This window comes from Gracilinanus agilis, chromosome 2 (genome assembly GCF_016433145.1).
Source record: "Gracilinanus agilis isolate LMUSP501 chromosome 2, AgileGrace, whole genome shotgun sequence".
Classification (NCBI taxonomy): Eukaryota; Metazoa; Chordata; class Mammalia; order Didelphimorphia; family Didelphidae; genus Gracilinanus; species Gracilinanus agilis.
The window spans coordinates 469,822,282-469,841,499 of NC_058131.1; positions in this window are offsets into that span (position 1 = coordinate 469,822,282).

A 19,218-nucleotide genomic window follows, 5' to 3' on the forward strand; every position below is an offset into this window, starting at 1 on the left:
TCTAATCTCTGTCCTTTCTGATCTATTTTATATCTATTATTATATTAACTATCCATAAGTGTAGGCCTTATCATTTCACTCCTCTACTCAAAAATTTTTATTGACTTCATATTGTCTGCAAAATAAAAATCAAACTCTTTTTTCTAGCATTCAAAACTTTCTATCATCTGAAAACTACCTTACCTTCTCCAGACTTTCTTTAGACCATTACCAAGCATGGCAGCTTAGTAGCATACTATTACCAAGCATATATACTCTATCCTCCAGTCAAAGAGGATTATTCTTTGCCCATGGAGATGGCCCAAGTTCTTCTGTTTCTATGACTCAGTGTATAAAATGTCTTAAATCTGAAATGCCACTCTTCCCCATTCATCTCTACCTAGTAAATCATAGCTCTTCTACAAACCTTGTTCAGATGTGACCTTTTTTATGAAGCCTTCCCTTGTCCTTTTCTCCCTTTACTATCCCCCTGAAAACAACTTTTTTGTTTTATTTTTTCTAGATTACATGTAGATACAACTTTAATAATTATTTTCTCATGTTTTGTGAGCCATGTTCTTTTCCTCTCTCCCACTTCTTCTAACTCTCTGATATATCAGGTGAAATAATAGAGATTGGACACATGTTCTCATGCAACACATATTTCCATCTTAGTCATATCATAAAAGACACATATTACTTATGCTAGAAAAAATTCATGGGAGGCAGAGACAAGATGACAGCATAGTAGCAGGAGACTTCTGAATCTCCTTCCAACCAATCATTACAAAGCATCTCAAAAGGACAGAAATCAAAACCAGATGAGTAAAGGGGCTCTCCCACTGGACACAGTTTTTAAGGTATGCAGTAAGTGGGGATTCCCATGCTATAAGGTGGAGAAACTGCACTAATCAAGGCATAAACTGATCACCTCTCCCCCACACAACCTGCCATGCCAAAGTTAGAGTGAGGGTTAGGGCAATCTCTAAATTCTTGAGGGCTGGCTGAAAGCAAAACAGATTTACCCCTGAGGGCAGTGTCAGGCCTTGGCAGTGAGACTCAAGGCTGAGGAGCTCAGAATTTGGGCGGCAGAGTGTGGAGCTTGAGGAGAAACATGCCTGGCCACAGCCAAGGCAACAGGGTCTGGGAAGATAGCCTCAGGCAAAATGCACAGTGCAGCTGGAAATCCAAGCAGCAGAAGCTGAGGAATATAGCCTCAGAGCAAAATGATTTAAAGAAGAGATACACAGAGAGTATCACAGATCTACCTGCCCTCACTCAGTCTTCTGACTGGGAAGGAAAGATACTACCAAGGCAAGCCCTGTGAGACAGAAGCTAAGAAAGCAATGACTACCAATATGCAGGAACCCCAATCCACTAGTGACAAAAGGAATAAATAACAGCAAAAAAAGCTCTTGACTCTGGGTGATTTCTATGGAGAAAAAGAGCAAAATACAGAAGCAACAGCAGAGAATGAAAAACAAACACATCTAAACTTTCCCAAAAAAATGGAAATTGGTCACAAGCTCTCAAGGAACTCAAAGAGGAGTTCAAGAACCAAGTAGGAAAAATAGAAGAAAAAGAAGAAAAGTGGGGAAAAGGAATGAAAGTAATACAAAAAGAACATAACAGCTTAAAAGACAAAATTGCCCATATGGAAAAAGAGGTACGGAAATCAAATGAAGTAATAAGCAAATTGGAGACCAGAATTGACCTGCTGGAAGCCATGAAAAGCAAGATGGACCAAACTGAAAAGGAATTGGGAAAGTAGAAGCTAATGATCTCACAAGAATCTCAGTAAAAATTAATAAAATGAAATTTAAAAAATGAAAAAATAGAAAGAAACATGGAATATTTCATTGAAAAGACAACTAACCCTGACCTGGAAAACAGATCCAGGAGAGACAATTTGAGAATTATTGGTCTACCTGAAAGCCTGGAACAACAACAACAACAACAACAAAAAAGCCTTGACATCATATTACAAGAAATTATCCAAGAAAACTGCCCTGATATTTTTTAACAAGAGGGCAAAATAGACATTGAAAAAATTCATAGATCACCCCCCTACATTAAATCCCCAAAAGACAACCCCTCAGGAATGTTATAGCCAAATTCAAAAGCTTCCAAGGCAAGGAGAAAATACCACAAGTGGCCAGAAAGAGACAATTCAGATATCAAGGAGCCCCAGTCAGAATTACACAGGATCTGGCAGATTCCACACTAATGGAGCACAAGGCTTGGAATATGATATTCACAAAGGCAAGAGAACTGGGTCTACAACCAAGAATCACTTACCCATCAAAATTGACTATATACTTTCAGGGGAAAGTATGGGTATTTAATAAAATAGAATATTTCCAAGCATTCCTAAAGAAAAAACCAGAACTAAATGGAAAAATTGATGTCCAAATACAAAATTCAAGAGAACCATAAAAAGGTAAAAAAGAAATGGGTGGGGGGTATTTAAGGGCTTTAATAAAGTCAAATTTATTATATTCCTATATAGAAAAATGATACCCATAACTCTTAAAAATTGTTTTCATTATCATAGTGGATAGAAGAAATATTCATAGGCAGAGGTTGTGGTTTTAAGCTGTTTAAGATAATATGTAAAAAAAAATCATGAGAGAAATAAAGTGAAGAGTGGTATGTTTTGGAGGTAGCTAGATGACTTGGTGGATTGAGAGCCAGGTCTAGAGATAAAAGGGTCCTGGGTTCAAATGTGACCTCAAGACACTTCTTAGCTATGTATCCCTGAGCAAGTTACATAACCCCCATTATCTAGCCCTTACTGCTCTTTCACCTTGGAACCAGTATATAGTATTGATTCTAAGACAGAAAGTAAAGGTTTTTAAATTTTTTTTAATGGAATGCTTCAATCTACATCAGTTCCTTATATAGTAGTGGATGGCCTTTTTAATCATGAGTCCCCTAAAGTTGTCTTGGGTCCTTGCACTGCTGACACAGAAACAATTTTTTTAAGAAGAAAAAGACCCTTTGTATTTTTCTAACATAGTTACCATGCCCTAATTCGTATTATAACTTCTGTATGTGTTATATGCCTTCCACTTCTAGAGAGTAAACTCTATGAGAGATCTTTGTATCTACCCAGTACTTAATCAATGTTCTGCATAAAGTAGGCATTTAACATTTTTTTACTTCAAAGTATTATGGCAGAAGCAAGGCAGCATCCAAAAACAAACAAACAAAAAAGAAAGAGTATGTAATAGTCTGTGCTCTCTAGAAGTTTGTAAAAAATTTGGGAAACATACATAAACAAAAGGAATGTAAAGCAAAATATAAGTGCCTTGTGAGTAGTATAAATTCATCCACTTAAAAGATATTTATTAAGTGCTCACTATGTGGCAGAGAAAAATTTCAATAAACAATCAAAAGGCTTACAAACTAATTTGGGCAATAAGACAAGTTGGGAGGGCCAATGGATAGAGTGTATAACTTGGATTTAAGAAGGCCCAGGTTTTTTGGGATGATTCCTATAGGCTAATTTAACACCTACTATATTAAAAATGTTTGGTTATTTTTAAATACTCAGATAAAGATAATAAAAATTAGAAGAAAAACATTATAGAATAGTAGAAAGAACACAGAAGGAAAGAAGAAAGGAAGGAAGAAACCAGAAAATGAAGGAACAAAGGAATGAAGAAGCGAGTGCTATTGGGTGCCAGAAACTGTCCTAAGCACTTTGCAGATATCTCATTTGATTCTCACAACAACCATGGAAGGGAAATAATATTATGATCTCCATTTCACAGTTGAGGAAACCAAGGTGGTTAAGGTTTAACTGACTTGTCCAGAGGGGCACCTAGGTGGCTCAGTGGATATAGAGATAGGCTTGAAGACCAGAAGTCCTGGATTCAAATCTGCTCTCTGGTACTTACTGTGTGACCTTGGGAAAGTCACTTACTCCAAATTTTCTAGCCTTTACCATTCTTCTGCCTTGGAGTCATTACTCAGTATCAATTCTAAGACAGGAGGTAAGGGTTGTTTTGTGGTTTTTTTAATGACTTTCCCAGGGTCACATTAGCTAGAGACTGAGGCAAAATTTGAACTGATATCTTCTTGATTTCAAACCCAACCATCTAAGTGGCCCCAAAGTGTCAGAAGACCTGCATTCAAGTCCTAGCTTTGACACGTACTTGTTAAATGGGACTGGGCAAGTTATTTAATCTGTCTAAGCCTCAGTTTCCCTTATCTATAAAACAGGAAAAATATGTGCACCACCTGTCAGAGTTTTTGTAAGAAAAGTATATTTTGCACACAAGGTAGAATTTAAATAAGAGAAGTATAACTGACTAGAACACATGAGGAAGAAACCACCTTTGACTGGTGCAAATAATAAGTATTATAGCCTCTGAGAGATCACTTCTACTAGGTGGAGGAAGAAAATCAAGGAATACTTCATGAAAGAGGCAAAGTTTCCTTGGCAATTTATTTTGCGTGAGCACTTTTGTTTTTCCTTTAATGAATCAGATTTACTTGCAGAACCATCTTCAACTTGGCAGAAAAGCTTTAGAACTTAAAAAAAAAACCTCACTTTACAAAATAAGATGGCTAGAGACTTAACAAGGTTGTGGACTGAGGCCCTGATGATTTGAGATACCTTTACTGTCCCAGAGAAGGAACTAATGTGTCTTCATTTACAAGCCCCTCACTGACTTGTTTATGATTGTTTCTCCCCATCTTGGTGGGCACTTAATAAATTAATTGGATGCATTTGTGCCACTCACAAACAAGATTTCTATGCAGAAGCTGCAGTAGTCACAGCCATTAAGCTATGAGAGTAAAGACAATGAACCAGGTATTACATTCTAGGGCCATGGGGAAAAAAGAGGGATGCTACCTTTTCTTCAAGATAGGGCTATAGAAGAAGAAGGACAGCTGGGCACAGGAAAGCATAGGAAACAAAGAGTTCTGATATGCTGGGTAAGTATTTATCCCCTTTCACCTCCAGCTATTAAAGGATTGACACCTTCTACCTTTGTCTAACTCTGCTTAGCTTTCTCCCACAAAGCCTCTCTCACAGTCTCCTAGGTAGGGCCTATCAGTCTGTTTAATCTCTAAGATCTGGAGTCAACTCTAATAGCACACTTTGCTTTCCCCAGGCCTCCTAGTAAGGGGACACTACTTATCTCCATTAACCTCTGACCCAGCAAGATGAAACAGCTCCCACCTGCTGGCCTAAGTGCCCTCCCACCATTGAAGTCAGAGGCAAGAGATAGAGAGCAGAAACATGCCCCAAGGACATTTGGCAACTTGCCCCCTACTCTCCCTAGGAGCAGTCAGATCCTAAGGAAACTCTCTAGCTCAGAGACTCTTATTAGCAGACTCTCTCAAGAACTTCTCCAGATGGCCTCCAGGTTAAGAACATGATTGGGAGGAAATTCTTTGTGACCCCATATGGGTGTTTCTTGGCAGAGATACTAGACTGGTTTGCCATTTCTTTCTCCAACTCATTTTACAGATGAATAAACTAAGGCCAACAGGGTTAAGAGACTTTTCCAGGGTCACATAGCTAGGAAGTGTCTGAGAACCAATTTGAACCCAGGCTTTCCCAAATCCAGGGCTGGTTCACTGTTCATTATGTTACCTATCTGTCCCTTGAAGTGATTTATTTTTTCAAGCTTACATTACATCCAGATTAAGCTTGGATGTGAAGACTGGGGGAGCAGGTAATTTCTACAGATGGAATTCTGTTTTCAAACAAGCCTATGCCAAAGCCATTGTCAAAAGAAATGCAGTGATCTTGAAAGATCTTGGCATCCTTTTTATACTATAAAACCTGCCCAAAACAATATTAGAGGGATTTTTTTTTACTTCCAGTGAGCTTGGGATTCTTGTCCCCATTGAAGGAATGATGAACTCTGACCCATATGTTGATATATCAAAAAAAAAATAAGCAGAATAGTTCCCAAATTACAGAAATTTCCAAATGGAGATGGAAGATTATTATTCAGCCTTGCACCATGTCACACATCACAGAAGGTTAAGAATCATAACTAATAGATGAAAAATTAACATGTTTCATGGCCTGAGAACTTAGCTTGAACAGCCCCAATTGAAAACCTATGAATTAAGAAGACTGACACAGATATGAGGGAATAACTACACACCCAATATGAGAATTAGTTTTTGTTGACAATGTTTATTTGTCACAAAGTTTTTGTTTCCTTTTTCTTTTTCCAATTGGAGATGAGAAAGAAGATGATAAGGAAAATAAATAAATATTGTTCAATGAAAAAGAAATTAAATTTATTTTAAATAAAGAAAACTTATTGACTATCATTGATGCTAGCGTTGAAAAATGAACTATCAATCAAAATATACTAAAACAATTAACTATAAATGTGATTTCACAATGAAGAATTAAGGGATGTGCATCAAAATCTTGTGAATATAATGCCAAATTGGATAAAACAAATTACTTCAGTAAAGGTAGAATATGCTCCTATTAAATTTTTTTAAAGAAACGAAAAGTTTTAATGTGCATTGTATAAATCAATACATTCCATTGTTTTACCGTATCCCAGTTAATTTGCACATCACTATAGGTATCTTTAATTCTGGTGCAATATTTGAATTTACCACTCTAAGGTTAACAAATAGAAATGTATAAATTTGATCAAAATCTGAGTTCCATGATTCTATCTCCTAACTCCCTATACCTGGGTTTATAGAAAGTTATTTTATTGTATGCATTTCTAGAATTCAATCCATTCTAAGGTTGCAAACAATTTTCTTAGCTTCTTGATTTTATTAAATGTAAAACTGACGTAGATCTGGGAAGGAATCTCCAAGGCTATCTAATCAGATCAACTTCGGGGTTCTTCAGGATAAATGTCCTTGCTTTAGAAAATCCACCACTTCATATAGTCACCTCTGGATAGGCCTCCATTGTATAAGGACCTCTCGGAGGTAGACCCTGTGATAACTGCTATGAATCTCATGAAGGCAAACCCCTTCTGATAATATAAATCTATGCACATATGTATGCATATATGTAATGCATATAGACTTATTTGTTTATTATATGACCTACATGGTATACTATGATCCTGGGCACATAGTTAGGTCCTAACTATCCCATGGAGAATAGATAAGACTTGTTTTCAAGGATGTGGATGGCAGAACTAAGGATAATGGGTGGAAATTACCCATTGAGAAGCAAATTTAGGCTTACTATAAGCAGAAACTTCCTAGGAATGGGAGTAGTCCACTCTACCCAAAAGCAGAGTAGACTACTCCAAGAGGTATGAATGAATGAGTAAGGGGGTGAGTGAATGAATGAATGAATAAATGAAAAAAATGTGTTATACTCAGGCACTGTGCTAAGTTCTAGAGATACAAATACTAACAAAATAAGCAGCACAGTCCCTGTCATCAAGGAACATGGGGATTGGGGGGAAATAATGGGAGGAAAATACAAAAAGGGTAAGGTGGTATTGATACCATAGTCTGAGAATAGCCTGGAAGTATCATGGTAGCATGGTTCACCTATCAGAACTCAGCATCTGGTTGGTTCTAATGGGAAGGGGCTGAGGAGGAAGGTCTGTGTAGAGAAATAGTGGGTTCTCCCTCACTCAAAGTCTTCAAGGAAAAGCTTAATTGACTACTTGTTGGTGATATAGTAGAAGGGAATATGGTTTGGACTCAATGACTTCTGAAGTCTTTCTTTGGTTCTTTTCAATTCAGATTTTATTTAATTCTGTGACACCATGACTAAATTAAACTATTTTAGGGTCTTATGAGGAAAGAATGATTGGATCTGTTCAATGGGGTTCTAAAAGGAAGAGCAATGAATAACACTTTGCAGTTTAGAGGTATACCAAAGCAGAATTAACTTGTTCTGCAGTTAGTATGTTCTTCCATAATAGAAACTTTTGAGCAAAGATTGGATGGTCATCTGTTGGCAATAGGAATTATATTATAGCAGGAATTTTCTTCAAATACAAGCAGGATTCGGTAGCCTCTGTGAGGTCCCTTTCCATTCTGATCTCAGACACTTATTAGCTCAGACACCATTAGTAATGGGTGTCATTTAGCCACTCTTACACTCCCATTTCCTAGAATGGTAATAATAATTCTTGCTGTTCTGCCTACCTCACAGGGTTGTGAGGAAAGTGCTTGTGAAAAACTCAAGGTTCTATATAAGAGTTATTGTGTATTCTACAATGATAGGAAAACACAGAGAGAGGGCAATATATAAACCTTCCCCCAGAAAAAATACAAAAATTCTTATTTACCAAAGAGAATACTCTCTTCATAATTTAGAAACATGGATGATGGATACAATACATGGGTAGAACAACTTGCCTAGATGAGAGAAGTTCTTTAATTTAAAATATAATTTAGAGTTTTAAAATTCAGTCTATTTGATATTTAAGGGTAAGTTGCCAATTTCTTGTGCCAACCAAACTGTTCACACCTGAAACCAGAGACTACAGTAACCTTTGGAAATGAGGCTACCCAGGGTAGAAGAGAGCACAGTAGACAGAGCACTAGGTCTGGAGTCAGGAGGATGTGGGTTCAAATTTGAACTCAGATACTTTCTAGCGATGTGTTCTTGGGCAAGTCACTTAAACCCTATTGCCTACCCCTTAAAGTTGATAACTTAGTATCAATTCTAAGATAACAGATAAGAATTTTTTTTAAAAAAGAAAAGAAATATATACAAAATGTGTGATATGTACCTTCTTTCACAACATGATTAATATAGAAATATGTATTGCAAGATAGCACATGTTTAATCTGCATCAGAGTACTTGCCATCTTGGGGATTGAGGAGGGAAGGAAAGGAGAGAATTTGGATCACAAAATGTAAGAAAAAATATTTTAAATTGTTTCAATGTGTAATGGGGGGGGGGAAATACAATAGACTAGGGTAAAAAAAGAAATATGTACACATGTACATAACACGAGTTGCAGCGTAACCTGTCCAGGAGAGAGTAGAGAGAGATGAGAGGGATTCACAGAGGAAAGAATCATTTCTTACTGAGAGAAGGGGAGGTAATGAGAGGAATCAGAGAAATCTTCATAAAGAAGAGATCCCTGCCCTGGTCTTTAAAGGAAGAGAAACATTTCAAACATGTAGGGAGGGATTTGGGTATATTGGAAAGAATATTGACCTTAGAGTTCAAATCCAGCCTCTGGCATTTAATATTTATGTCATCTTGGGAAAGGAAGTCACTGAGGAGGTTAGACTAGATGTACTCTATGGTCCTTTCCAGCTCTCAATCAATAAATAATCCTATGAGAAGGACCAGCTAGATTGCTCAGTGGGTAGGGATCCAATCCAAGAGACTGGAAGGTCCTAGGTTCAAATCTACCCCCAGACAGTTCCTAGCTGTGTGTCCCTGGGCAAGCAACTTAACCCCTATTGCCTAGCCCTTACCACTATTCTGCCTTGGAACCAATATTGATTCTAAGACAGAAAGTAAAGGTTTAAAATAATAATAGTAATAATCCTAAGAGAAGCTGAAGGGGTCTGTTCCATAACTATATAAATGCTTGGAGGCAGAGAGGGCAGAACAAGGTCTGTGTTAGCAGCATGAAAGGAAATGATGTTGAATAAGTTTGGAAAAGTAGTTGGGAGTCAGGTGTGACAACCCTTGCTTCAATGCTTAGAAAAAGAATGTCTTTTATCTTGTAAGCAACTAGGAAACACTTGAGGTTTGTTTTTGTTTTTAAGCAGATCTGCACTTTAGGAACATGATTTTGGCAGCTGTGTGCAGTACAGATTGAAAAGGAGAAGAATAGAGGCAGAAAGTCCCTCTAGAGAAGTCAACAGGACAATCTAGCCAAGAGGTAAGGAAAGCCTGAATTACAAAGGTGAGAGTGTAGGAAGAGGACCCAGGTGGGAAAAGTATTACTGAAGTAGAATAATAATAATAATAATAATAATAATAATAATAATAATAAATAGGTAACATGTATATAGTACTTATTATATGTGTTAAGCACTTTACAATTATCTCATTTGATCCTCACAAGAACCCTGAAAGGTAGGTGCTATTATTATTCCCATTTTACAGGTGAGAAACCTGAGGCATACAGAGGTTAAGTGACTTGCCCAGGGTCACATAGCTTATAAGTGTCTAAGACTGGATTTGAATTCCAGTCTTCCTGATTCCAGACTTGGTACACTATCCCTGGTACCTCCTAGCTGCATGTCAATAAAATCAACAGAGCTGTGCAAGAGAGGGAAATGGCAAACTACTCTAGTATCTTTGCCAAGAAAACCCCAAGGACAGTATGGTCCACAGGATCACAAAGAGGCAGACCCAACTGAACAACAATGATGAAAGTCTGGGCTGGAATCAATTCATACTGATTCATGAGAGTTGATTATTAAACTTTCAGTGTCAGCATTTACACCTCAGAAATGGCAAAATATTAGAAATCAGGGCTTGATATCTTGTTTTGCTGATGGCAAAAATATTAATAACGCACATTAAACTCAAAAGTGTGAGTGCTTCAACTCTCCCATGTGGCAAGTAGTTCTCTCTTTGAATAGATTTCCTATAATGGGGTCAACAGGTAGGAGTGATTTTTCTCCACCTTAGAAGGTAAGGGCACCTTGGGAAACTGCTGAACAAATTTAGTCCCTATTCATCTTAGATCTACATTTTCCAAACAACTAGTGATAGTGGTCCATTTTTCTTGCCTCCCTACCATGGCATGGCTTAAGTCCTTAACCTGTTGGCTGATCCTCTGCCAGCAGTCTTCTTCTCCAAGGAGAAGAAATTGTTGAAGAAATCATTTCCCCCTTTTAGGCAATCCAAAGTCAGATGTTCTAAACTCAGAAACTTCAATTTCTTGGGAACATTGGAATTTGCACGAAAAGATCATTCTCAGGCATATCTGTTTCTGACCAGTGTTCCAAGAAAAAGGAAATAAAGTCAGACAATGGCCAGGAACTTGAGGTCTATGCTCCTTTCCAGTCACCTATGCAAGCTTAAACAGTTCATTATTTGTTCTTCCTCCCAAGTATCATTTTATGAGCCTCTGTGCAGAAATCTCCTTCTCCCTATCTAACCTTGCTGCGTTCCAGTGTGGAAATCCAAATGAGAGAAAACAGAGCAAGGAAAAGCACAAGATGTGTTATAGATCTTTCGGGGGAAAGGTTTTCAGTCATGTTCAACTCTTTATGACCCCATTTAGGTTTTTCTTGGCAAAGACACTGGAGTGGTTTGCCATTTCCTGCTCCAGGTCATTTAACAGATGAGGAAATTAAGGCAAATAAAATTAAGTGACTTGCCCAGGGTCACTAAGCTAGTAAGCCTCTGAGGCCAGATTTGAACTTGGGAAAATGAGTTTTCCTAATTCCAGGTCTGGCACTCTATCCACTGTGCCACCTATCTGCCCTAAGGGATTTTAGTCCTTCCGTCAACAGTCATCTTGCAGGCAGTCACAGGCTTTGGGAACCACTCAGATCAGATTTCAGTTTCTTCTTAGCAAAGGACTAGGGGAGATATCTACTTTCCATAAAAAGGTACATTTTCCCTGTAATCTTATTAACTTGATTAAAAAATTCATCAGATTGATAAATTGCCTGATGAACTACTGTTATCCTTAAGTCTTCTCCTTTTTATAATTGAACATTTTTCAGTTTCAATTCCTTCAAATAAGTCTTAATTTGGGATGAAAACCCTTCACTATCCTCTTTGTTTATAACTGGATTCTTTAAAATCTGGCCTAATTTCTTCCAGGACTAGGGACTTCAGCTGATTTGCAAGATTACTTTAACCCCATTAGATCCAAACATCACAGGAGTTTTTTTAAGAAAAAGAAAAAGATCAGAACTAAAGTCTCAGGCGGCACTCATACCCTGGGAACTCTTGCTTTTAAAACATGTTTAAAGAAGTGACAGATTCTTTGCCCTCAAAGAATAAATAAGTAGTTTGATATGTAAGATGCCACCATAAACATATTCTGAGGCATAATACCCTACATTAAGTATTAACTGTAGGTTTGTTTATTTAAGAAGTATAAATAAATTAAATAAAGAGTGATCACAAGACTTCAAAGTAAAATTATTTGGCTCTGCTGATGTTAGTTTTATACTCATATATGACAAGCAGTTTTATTGTAGTTTATGAAAAGGAAATGCTCTTCAATTAATGTGAAGCATGGGAAGAACATGGAGAGGTGTTTTGGGAAAATATGAATACTATTTCTTTGAAGCTTTGGGGGACTCATGCTTTTTTTTAAAAAAAAATACAATTTTACCCAGGATAAGAAAAATAAGTCCAGAAGAGAATCCCCAACTGCTTCCAAAGACAACTAAACAAAAATAGATGCAATCTTCCCCCTCCTTTCCTTCTTTCCTTCTTTCCTTCCTTCTTTCCTTCCTTCCTTCCTTCCTTCCTTCCTTCCTGTCTTCTTTCCTTCCTTTCTTCCTTCCTTCTTTCCATTCTTTCTTCCTAGCCATCACAATCCACATTCTTTCTAAGGCTCCTTAAAAGAGAGTATATTAACCAAACTAACTGATGGGCTGTTCAGTCAATAAGCATTTCTAAGTGCCTTCTATACACCAGACATTTGTACTAAATGCTGGGGATGCAAAGGAAAGAAAAGATGGTCCCTGCTTTCAAAGGGTTCATAGTCTAAAGGGGGGAGACAATATGAAAATAGCCATACCCAAACAAGATATATATAGAATAAATTGGAGTTAATTAACAGATGGAAGGTACTAGCATTTAAGGGAATCAGGAAAATCTTCTTAGAGAAGGTGAGATTTTGGCTGGAACTTGAAGAAAGCCAGGAGGCAGAGATGAGCTGGGAGAGTATTACAGGCATGGAGTACATGTAGCCCCATGTAGTCAGTGAAAAATGCTCCAAAAATGGAGACAGAGTGACAGGTTTGAGGAATGGCAAAGAAGCTGAAGACACTGGATCATAGAGTATATTGGATTTGGTGAGTGCTGAGAACAGAGGAGTAAGTTGTATTAAGCCTCGAGGCAGCTAGGTAGTGTTTAGAGAACTAGGCCTGAAGACAGGAGGTCCTAGCATCAGATACTTCCTAGTTGGTAATCCTGGGCAAGCCACTTAACCTGTTTGCATAAAAATAAATAAATAAACTAAGACTGAGAGCCAAGCGTAGAGATGGGAGGTCCTGGGTTCAAATGTGACCTCAGAACTTCCGAGGTGTGTGATCCTGGGCAAGTCACTTAATTCCCATTGCCTAGCCCTCTCCACTCTTCTACCTTGGAAGCCATACTTAGTATTGATTCTAAGGCAGAAGGTAAGATTTTAGGGGAAAAAATAAATATATATTATTTATATAAAGATGAGAAAAGTAGAAGAGAGATAGGCTGTGAAGGACTTTGAATGCCAAACACAGATCCTAGAGATCTGATGCTGAAGACTAAGGGAGGATGACATGGCCACATTTGCTCTTAGGGAGGTTTAATTTGACAGATGAGCCCGATTAATCAACAAAGTCAAAACGTGTTCTTCACACATGGGAATGAGGTTAAGGCAGGATGGTAGACAGAGATAGGAAGGGGGTCAAAATCCACAAATTAAGGGACCCTTCTTTTTTTGATTGTTAAGTAGGGCTTTTGCCCTTTCTACCTCATCTATCACCCTAGCCAGAAGCTTATTGGCCGAGCTGAAAGAGCCATACTTTGTAGTCCTGAAGGAGAGACAGCTTTCATATGTTAAATAAGACCTGCCTCCCTCCCCTCCCCAGTGGCTTCCCCAGCTCCACACCAGAATCTCAATAGCAAAGATCAGCTCATTAGGAAGCTCCTAGATGAAAAGCCAAATGAATAAAAGGCCACTTCAGCTTCGAATTTAAGCTTTGACTTCCTAGGGATGACTAGTGGAGAGTCACAGAAGGAGGGAGCTCAGCCATCCAGACAGTTGGTGGCCAAAGTTATTATCAGCTCTGCTTGAGAGAGCTTTAAAATCAATGCAAGTTTGCACAACAAACAACCTGCAGAAAACGGGTTCTCTTCAGGGAATTGGCAGCTATCTGGGTAGGAAATTGGGAACTAGAGAGCTATTAAAGGATTGAAGACAGCATTTTGATATCCTTAAGTCTTTCCTAGTTGGTTTGGTATATTTGAGCCTTTAATTCCAATATGAATTTTAGAACCAACTATGGTATCATTCATCGTCCAACAAGGAATTTATCCTCTAAAGACAACACAAGAATGTCAAATGGATTGATTGAGACAAGGAGCAGCAGCCCCTCTGTGACCCCTGAATAGATGTGTGGAAAGCAAAGGCTCTGTTTACTTCATTTGTTCATTTAACATGATGCTCTAGCTGGCATCTCTCTTGTATCTTACATATGTTATATTATCTGGTCCTCAAAGATGTGAAGGAGCTACTGTATTTCACTTAGCCCATTTTCATTTGCAAAGTGGACAAAATAATTTTGCAAATGAGGATGAGCTAAGTGAAACGTCTTCTCAGAACTTCTTCTTTTCTCCAATTTCTGCTGAAGTAGTTCCCTTTTACTCATTAAACCAACATATTAGTGATTCTTAAAGTGCAGTCTGAGCGTCCCAGGAGTTCCCTGAGACTCATTCAGGGTTTTAGGAGGTGAAAATGATTTTATAATAATACCAAGATATTATTAATTTATGAAAATACTCTTTCTGTTCCAATGACATATCTGTATGGGGCTGAATTTTCTTCACGTGCTTCTGTCAAAGCAACATAACACAACATATTGAATGCAGAAGAAGATGAGAATCCAGTAGTCTTCTTTTAATCCAGATATTAAAGAAGTTTGGAAAAAATATGAAAAACAGTGGTACTTTTTTTTTTTACTATTTTTTACTTGGGAAAATAACATACAATAAAAATTAAAATGTAATGGATTTTCCACTGTTATTTTTAAATTATCAGTTTTAATTTTTAATAAATATTGACAGCTAAAACCCACATAAACAAAAGCTCTTTGGAGTCCTTAATTTTTAAAAGTACTTTGTACCCAAACCAAAACATTTAAAACCATGCTTGCTTTATAGCTGCTCCCCCTCTCCTATATTTTTCATTTTTCCCCCATCATTCCTCCTTCTCTCTAATCATTATTCATATCTGTCTGCTATTGATGGTGCTATATCTCTCCTCTCCAAAATCCTTGAAAAAGCCATCTATACTTTCTCTTATCACTGTTCTTTGTGGTTGGTGATGTTCATTGATGTCCAACTATTTGTGACCCCAAAACCCTTCACTATCCTGTTTGCCCTCTTTTGTTCACCCTGTAGCTTGTAGATGTTTTGCCTAAATGATGGAGCCTAAAACTAAACATATTCCTAAGAGTTTCCTTTTATTCTTGGCCTCATTTCCCCTATTGATATTTGGTCAATGAGATCCTATTAGTTGTCTTCTAAACCCAATAAAAATCTGCTCTTCAAAAATCTAGAATGAAGGTCCAATTGTGCAAGAATTTCTCCCCCTTTGCTATGAATTATAAGATAAAGTGTGGACTTCCCACTCCTACTTCCATCCTCACTCCAAATTTCTTATTATTTCTATTACAAAAAACAATTGATGAAAATTATATCTATAAGTTCCTTCCACTGGTTTCTCCATGTTTAGAAAAATGAAATTATTGGGGGGGCAGCTGGGTGGCTCAGTGCATTGAGAGCCAGGCCTAAAGATGGGAGGTCCTAGGTTCAAATCTGGACTCAGACACTTCCCAGCTGTGTGATCCTGGGCAAGTCATTTAACTCCCATTGCCTAGCACTTACCGCTCTTCAGCCTTGGAACCAATACACGGTATTTATTCTAAGACAGAAGGTAAGGGAGGGTTTATAAAAAGAAAGAAAGAAAGATGAAATTATCATTAAAGTAAGTAAAGAAACAATTAACTGCTTTGATTTAGTGGGAATGAGGGAAGAGCTCCAGCAGATATCTGGTTAATCAAAGTCTCTCAGCACTGATATCGCATGTCCCCTCATCTCTTTCTTCCTTCTGTCTGGGTGGTCTCTAGTATATTCCAATAATGATATAGCTTTTTTTGTTTTTCTGCCTCCATTGCTCTTTATCTAAATGCTTCTGCCTTCTGGAAAAATAACTGCTTGAACAAATGGGTTGATAGAGACATGATTGGGGATGTAGACTTGAAACGACCACACCAATGCAACTATAAATAATATGGAAATAAGTCTTGACTGATGGCACATGTTAAAACCAGTGGAAATGTGTGTTGGCTATGGGGTGGGGGGAGTGAAGGGAGGGCGAAGGGGAAAGTAGAAACATGAATCATGTAACCATGGAAAATTTTTTCTAAAAAATAAAATTAAATAAATAAATTTAGAAATGCAAAAAAATAAAAATAAATAAATGCTTCTGCCTTCTGGTTTTTGCATTTTTCTCATAATGAGAATATCTAATTAATACAAAATGCTATTCCTTTAATACATAGACATAGAGGTACTGAGAAGCTGATCTCATTCTTCCAGAGAGAGACCAAATAGATCTCCTCTCCCATTCCTTAAACAAATATATGCACTCCTCACTCCTCAGGGCTCTAGAGAAAACCCCAAGGACCAGGGGAAAGGCTTTCACTAAATGCTATTAACTTCAGACATGTTTAATGCAAAGATATAGCAAGAACAGAAGTTGCCAACATCTCCCTGGGAGAATACTGATTCTTATTAGCATAGAAAAGTCAGGCTCTGGAGAAAGCTTTACAGTTTCTACACCGAATGGGCCTCACAAAGTTTACTTTCAGTCATGGCCTGGCCAATGGATGGATGAGTCTGTGTCTCTGCTACTGCTGGACTCAGGCAGGTCACTTGTTACTTTTCTCCTCACCATCTGGTTTTTGGCAAATCACAGACATGGACTTTAGCTCCGGGACATCTGGAGGCTTGCTCTCCTGACCTTTTGCAGCTCACAAAGTCATAGCTATCTTTAATCTTCACTTAAAAGCAAGTAAGAATAGACACAACAGAGATAGAAGAAAGAACAGAGCCATGAGCTCTCAACTTCGTGAGTGCTCAAGTCCCCTCTTCCCCCACACACAAGCCCTCATCATCTTTCTCAAAAGCAGCTGGGGTGGAAAAAGCCCAAGCCAAAAGATTCACTTTGGCTGGCCATAGCCTTTTGGATAGACTTCAGTTCTGTCTCCATAGCTAATCACAAAAGGTTTGTCACCACATGGCTAGCAGACAGGAACCAGTTACAGTGTTGGCACTATTTATTCTCATTCTAATTTTTTTCCTCAAGAACTATTTCACTTATTATTTTATTTTTCTCTTTCCCTTGATTTCTTTTGGACACTCTTAGAATACTTAGAATCAAGCTTTTTCCCCTTGTCTTTACTTGAATTTACAGAGTTGCTTCCTTCTTCTGAGTTTATACCTCGTGGGCTTCTCTTAACCCATAGCATTTCCTGATTGTATTTAATGTTTTCTTCCACTTATTTATATATCCAGTCCCTAGGTGATAGATTTGCACTTTGTTCTAAAGTAGATTCTGCTCCCTCCTCTCAAGAGGTCACTGGTGGGGCAGCTAGGTGACTCAGGAGATTGAGAGCCTGGACAAATCTGACCTCAGACACCTCCCACCTGTGTGTTCCTGGGCAAATCACTTAATCCCTATTGCCTAGCCCTTACTGCTCTTCTGCCTTGGAACCAATACCCAAGTATTGATTCTAAGATAAAAAGTAAGGATTTTTTTAAATTGATTTTTATTTTTTTTATTTTTTAAACAAAAACATCTTTTATTTATTATCTATTACATTAACATCAGAAGTTTGGCTGCAGTAAGGGGAAAGGATGAGGAAGTGCCAAATGATGTGCCTTTTTGTGGTCCATCGCAGTCATGTGTCCTGTCCTGCCAATGGGATGATGAAAGGATAGGAGTTGAGTGACTGATGGATACAGGTATAATACTTGTTTCTGTCTCAGGTGTCCCATTCAGCCTCTTGATCGTTTGATCTGTATCAATTATTAGTTGAAGTTGATGTCAGATGGCAAGACGAAACCATAGGCTGGGCTGGGCACATGCCAAGGTTGGATGGCTTGAGTGGGAGTAATGTGTGGGTAGAAAAACCCTCCAATGACACAGACCTCAATTCCCACTGGAGAAATGGGCAACCATCTCTCCACATGAGTTATGCAGGAAAGCAACAATAGTGAAGTGGAAAGACTGTTGGATTTGGAGTCCAAAGACCTTGATTCAAATTCTGACCATTGCTTATCACCTATGTCACTTTGGAGAAGTCACCTTTCCTCTCTGGAGCTCTGTTTCTTCATCTCAGATACAGGACTGTTTGCAAGCCTGTTGGAACTGGTTCCTAAGAGCAGAATTTTTTTTTAAAGGAAGTAATAGGTAGATTTTTTTTCTGTCTTGACTTTGCCCTCTGATTCTAATAGATCCAGACAATTTTCATTTATGATTTCTGGAGGGAGAATTCCCAGAATGGTTTTATCATAGTTTTCAGGGAGCAAAATATTCTTAAATTATTTCTCTTTGATCTGCTATCCCTGTTAATTTTTTTAATATTAATTATCCTACATTTTCTTCCATGTTTTTCAAACTTGAAAAATTGTTTAAATATCCCTTGCTGTATCATGGAGTCATGAATTTCTGCTTGATCTCTTCTAAATTTCAAGCAGTTTATTTTTTGACAACTTACCCCTTTGTGAAATGGTTTTTGAAATCCATGATAGCATATGGTTTTCCATCTTTGAAGAGTGTTGAGGAGGACGTACTTTTAGGAAGTGTCTATATCTAGGAAGAAGTCATTTTTAATTGAACTCTAAAGAAAAAGTTCAATTTTCTTATTGTAATGTCTCCCCAGTCCTTTATTTTCATTTATCAATTTTTTCAAATAAGAAAAAAAAGTTATCCTGCTCATTTATTTCGTGGGTATTGGAGACACTACAACAGCTATTTTTATGCCAACTTGCCAAAAGTTCAAACCATTGCAACAAACTAGAAATGACACACAACATTGTTTGCTATAGTTCTGAAAAATATGCAAGACATTTTTTATAAAGATCATTAACTGGTTACATTAAGTGTTCTTTAAAAGGTGAATGGAAATGTAAAACTTTTTTTCCTTTTTCCCCAACAATAAGTGTTCAAAGGCTTAAAAAAAGAAAACAAAATACCTCTCTGTTATTCATTCTTCTTCCAAATCTTTCCTTAAGAGTTTTCATTTCATTTTTATCTCTGTTCCCTCCTGCACTATTTTAAGGAGTTCTTGCTTCTTGCTCTCATTGTAGTATAAATACTGTAGATGCT